This window comes from Pavona decussata, unplaced genomic scaffold (assembly GCF_977016875.1).
Source record: "Pavona decussata unplaced genomic scaffold, jaPavDecu1.1 SCAFFOLD_509, whole genome shotgun sequence".
Lineage (NCBI taxonomy): Eukaryota > Metazoa > Cnidaria > Anthozoa > Scleractinia > Agariciidae > Pavona > Pavona decussata.
In genome coordinates, this window is record NW_028145826.1 from 61,951 (window position 1) to 67,500 (window position 5,550).

At 37.7% G+C, this 5,550-nt stretch overlaps 1 pseudogene across 1 annotated transcript in view; it reads right to left on the minus strand.

Annotated features, from left to right (window-relative positions):
* Nucleotides 1-1,513: 1,513 nt before the first annotated feature.
* Nucleotides 1,514-5,550, minus strand: part of LOC146450117 (von Willebrand factor D and EGF domain-containing protein-like) — a 20,781-nt pseudogene continuing 16,744 nt past the window's right edge. Inside the window, exons 3-6 of the transcript XR_014860392.1 lie at nucleotides 5,194-5,480; nucleotides 4,333-4,428; nucleotides 2,654-2,971; nucleotides 1,514-1,600 (exon numbers count right to left, since the gene is read on the minus strand). The product of XR_014860392.1 is annotated as a von Willebrand factor D and EGF domain-containing protein-like (transcript). The remainder of the gene's footprint in view (nucleotides 1,601-2,653; nucleotides 2,972-4,332; nucleotides 4,429-5,193; nucleotides 5,481-5,550) is intronic.

The window sequence follows — 5,550 nt, forward strand, 5'->3', positions numbered from 1 at the left end:
TTCATGTAATAGGTGAAACTTACGTTATTTGGGGTCAACTCGCTTTTGGATATGAGATCGGAGATCTTGGATACCCCCTCTTTTTTTCACGATCCGTTAGCCACTAATTACTAAGCATGCAGTGACCCGAATCCAGAGCCTACATTTGCATACAAACTCTACGCAAAAAGCCCATGGGACAACCTATTTAACAATTTAACAATTTTGTTAACTATTTACAGTCGAACCAGGTCAAGCGTACCCCCCTAGACTCTATTAATGGATCGATTATTTGAAAATTGAACCCATAAAGGCTGGTTTCCATATGATCGCAGACCTTATTGCGATCTGCGATCATATGGAAACCAGCCTTTAGTCGTTTCAAAGAATGCATTCATTTATTCATTGTTAACGCGGATCAATGATCAAATTAAAATTCGAAGAACATAGATCCGCGCTAACAGTAAAAGCAATAGCCTGCAAAATTCAAACTACAGTACATTTGAAACAGCTCGTTCGTTCAAACTGTTCCTGCATGTGGTTGACACATTCATATAATTCGTTATGCAAATTTGGTCATGGCAAGAGCACAAAGTCAAGCGCTTGCAAATGAGTCGGGCTGAAAAATTCCAATTTATCTCTCATGTATAGCATTACCTACCTTGTAGCATGAAAAAGTTTGGTATATATTATTATTTCACCAGACTGTCCATCATACGTCGACGAATAGCGCAACACATGTGCTGCCATTGTCGAAGGTCAACTGAAATGAACATCTTTCACTGTGAGTTCGCATACTTTTCGCTAAATTAATTTGCATATACCTCAAAAAGAGAACCGTTTGTTATAAAAAAACGCTTCCAGTCCTTTTTCATTTTTTTTTTTTTGAATAACTAACGGAAAAAACGCAAGTGTACAAACGTAAAATGTTCATTTAGTGATCATTAGTGAGTTTAAATTTACGCGACAGGACCCACCGTGCCCGGTTTAAAATGGCGAATTTTCTTTCTGACAGTACGCGTTGACTGCTGTAAATCACGAGAAATCTGTTTTTTGGAAAATCCACTGTTATATAAATCAAGAATTGCCGTTCTGAATATATTGAGAGGGGTTTTTCCCGCGGGCTTTCTGGTTTTCTGGTTTCATGCATTATTTGGTTCGTATAATCCAATCAGAAATCTAATTTTGATTTGAATACTTGAAACGACTAACGGGTTCAATTTTCAAATAATAGATTCATTAATAGAATCTAGGGGGGTACGCTTGACCTGGTTCGACTGTAACAAAAACAATAGACAGCGTAAGTTAATAGACATGATTAGTTGAAACGCGACTAATAAATACTAATAAACAAGAGGCCTTAAACATGCATACTATACTACTAACCAGCCTTCGTTTAGGTCCTTGACAGCTGATGTAGAAAGTTAAACAATGTTTGGTATCTTTTTTGGTACCTTTTTATCCCTTAGGTTTCTCGGAACTAGGTAAGAGCATTATTTTAGCATTACTCGTGAATTTTTGACGTTATTCATTCCTACCTGCCATCTTTAAGCATGCGGTAGTGAGGATCTGTATAGGCCCTGCATGTGCTGATCACTTGATCTTTTTGAAATACCTTTACCTGGAAATTTAACCAAGGGTTGGTTATGGTTTTTGTGCTTAAAAGAAGAAAAAGAGGAAGAGGAAGAAGTATCTAGAAGCCTCCAGGCCAGGATCGGCTTGAAACTGCCTGCCTCATTTTCCCAGGTAGAATTACTAAATAAATTGATTTCTATTCGAATTCACCGGGGATTCAATACAAATGTGGGTCTCCTTTAAACAGGTCAAATGCGTTAACAACAAAGGCCTTAATTAAACAAGTTGGAAACAAGGCTTGCTCTGAGGAGCCTTTTAAAAAAAACCTTTGTTTAATCAGGGGTGACGATTAAAAAAGGCTCGGGAAATTATAAGAACTTTGACAAAAAACGCGCGTGAAATTATTTCCTAATTTCACGAGTATGCCATATTTGATTACCTTTTAATATCATGCGTGACAAATTACGCTCACAATCGTGGTCGGTTTCGTCTTCTTTAAACACGCAGACAAAAGACCGCTCGAGTACTTTATTCTACTGCTCAGGACGAACCGTCTCAGGGTTTTTCACAAGGCCATTTTTATCACACCAGTTCTCAAAAACCCTCACCCAGTTAATTTTGCTCTTTCGCGTATTTATGTTTTCTGCAGCGTCTTTTAAATGCCGTCACTTCTTTCATCCGTAACATCTTTAAAACTGGACGCCATCGTGGCATTGAGATTTTGGAAACGTTGCCATAGAAATTTTGTAATTTCACGTGTGAAATTATAAATTAACGATGGCATTTGTAACCCATGATATTACTGTTGTTGTTTCCTCTCTCATCAAAAAAATCCGGCCACGGATGCGAAATAGCACCACTGTTAGATAACCTTCGTCTTATTTTATACCTCGGGGCATGTTACAAATCGAAAATGAAGTTATACTGACTGGTGAATTATATATACATAGGAAGCAAGAAAAAATAAAGAACGAAAGAACAAACGGAGGAGGGAACGAAAGAAGGAAGAAAAAATAAAAGTAAACTAAAAACAGATGCAACAAGAACGGCAACATTACTATGTAAATGGCAGACAAAAAATATATTTTAAAATACATACCCAGACTGTCTCCAAACCGAAGAAGCCCCAAAACCAACTGTCGTGATTTTCGTCCATTAAAGGGGTGATAACTACATTTCTCTCGTTTCCATTGAAATCCGTACAAGTGACTCCAAACTTCACAGTAACTGGCGTAGTTCCTTGTAATTCAACGAAACACTGCTCTTTGTTCCTTAGCCACAACCCCTTAGGGTAAAAAAATTTCACCCTCAGGTACTCTCCTCTACGATTTGGCCTGACCGGTATTGTCGGAGTCAATGTCACGTCGGTGAAATAGGGCTCCTCGCATTCCCTTATTATGATCGTAGTAGGAGACACCTAAAGATTTTTTTTTAAAAAGTGGAACGAGTCATTTGGCTAAAGTCTTTAATTTCAAACCTATGTAGAATGACTTGTTTGGCAATACATAACAAAAGAAAAAGGCTATAAATATAAAGTGCCACCATACAATATTAGTTGGTTCTAATGCCGGAGAACTTATAGAATTGAAAATACTTTCGGAATCGACGTTTTGATTGAAAGTTCTTTTTTTTTTTTTAATTATTATGCTGTTGTTGTGGGTAAGGGATACATTTTTTTGCTTTCCGGACGAATTATTTTAAGCAGATACAATTCTAGCAGATTTTTTTAATCCCTTAGATTATAGAGTGTTTTGCACATGACGTAACGGCGGCCATGTCGGTGTCCCAAAACAAAGGAATGGCGGCCATGTTGGTGTCCCAAACTAAACCTCTGGGAATTGACTCCATTTTTATGCAAACACTTTCTTTTGTTTCAGTAAACCGATATGGCCGATAGTCACGTGAATGAAAACGCTCTATGCAATATATAATACAGAATGATGTAGTAATCAGTAAATGACACAAGCATACTCGAAAAAAAAAAAAAAAAAAACAGAAACAAAAGCAAAAACAAAAACGAGTGCTCCTATCGAATATCGAGTCGAACCTAAGACCTTCCGGTTACTAGTTCGGATTTCGGATGCTCTACCACTGACCTACAGGAGACTCGTGGGAGCTAAGGCCATTAACCTAGGTTCATGGGACCAACATCCTGCATACTGCTTATGATTGGAATGTCAATGTATGGCAAATGTACGATGGAAAGAAGGTGATGGAACATGTTAGGCCAGGCATACTCTGCATGTGTCATTTACTGATTAATACATCATTCTCATTTATTCACCAGGCTTAACAAATATCCCATCCCATTATTTCCAATGTATAATAGCTGTACAAGTTATGATTCCTCGTGTAGCTTGACGTCAAACTATTTTTCAGTGTAAAATAAAAACAGAAACAGTTCAACAAATGAAAAAGAAAAGACGCCAAAACAAGAGAAAGAAGCTATAAAAATTAGCAAAGTGCCAAATATTTTGAAGTATTTAATAATAAACTTAAAAAAAGGAAAGCATCAAACAAGAACACTTTTCTGTATCAAAATACCCGGAGAGCACTTTTAAAGATATGCTTTTGAATAATTTAGCATGTGTAACTGGGCCAATGCAAGGCATCGAAACAAAAAAATCAAATTTCTGGAATATGTAAGGAGGTCAGCTGGGGGAAGAAGTCGTACTGATCGGCGCGTGGTTCGGGTCTCTCTACTATCTCATGGATAAAAGAGAGAATTTTCAACCGATTTAAAGAATACAATTTCAACTTCTAATCCTCTGCACTTACTTTTATCCCAGCAAAAAATGGTTGTAAGACGCTCATTGCTTCGGACCAGGGATGTTCATCAAAGTTGGTGAACCTAGCTTTTACACTACATGATACCTGTTAAGGGAATCAATAAATCAATCAATAATCAATCAATTAGTCAGTCAGTCAGTTAATTAAAAGACCAATCTATCAATCTACAAAGTAGTCGCACTGATTAATTCAGTTTGAAACTTTGAGCAAAAAGCGCTTTTTAGAGTATAACTGCCACATCAAAAAAGAAAAGATAAGACCCCAGATTTAATTTGCATACTGTCGAACCTCCGCTAACGGACACCTCCCTTAGGCGGACACCTCTCGTAAGCAGACACTCGGTCATGCTCTCAGCTACATACAAACACTACATTTTTAACCTCCCTTAAGCGAACACTTTTTCTGGCCACAAGGGTGTCTGCTTACGAAAGGTTCAATTGTAACTTGCTTTCTTTAAGCGCTCAAATACTAGTGCTGAGGCGCATTGTACAGTGTACAAGGAAGATTTATCAAAGACATTTCACACAATTTGTCGATGCTTAATTAAATCTTGGTGAGTAAGTAGTGCTTAATATGCGCGAAAAAGGAAATCATAATCTTATCATTAAAATAATTTAAAACTTGGTGTCGACTACCTTGAATTTTTCACTAAATACCAGTTTTGTACTTAGGAAGGAAAAGCCCCCACCGCCTTATCCCAAAGAAAAAAAAAAGAGAGAGAAAAGATAAAAAAAGATGCCCATCTTCATGCCTTTTAACATTGGCAGTGTTTCCTAGATGCACAGTCGCCACAACACGAAAAGTATTTTTTTGTATATGTAGTACATGCATAAATTGCTATCATCTTACCCTTTGACCACGTTCATATTCGAAGGGTTTGAGACTAGAGCGGATTTGTTCTCCTGGACATGCGTCGGTGTTCTCGGCTGAGCCATTAGGCGGCAGACAGAAAGGTTTCTCTAAACGTAAGACTTTCCCCTCTGAGTTCCACTCAATCTGGTATGTCACATTTGTCCAATGGCTTACTCTTTTGTCAATGGGTACTATGCAAAGCAGGGAGACAAAATCATCTTCTTCGTTCTTGTATGTTATGGTGGGGCGCTTCAGGTAGCTACTGGAGAACTTCACTGGTCCGGCTAGTGAAAAGAAAACGACACGAGTAAAATCGAGTTTGTATTACACTTTATAGCTTAACCAATGATCTGC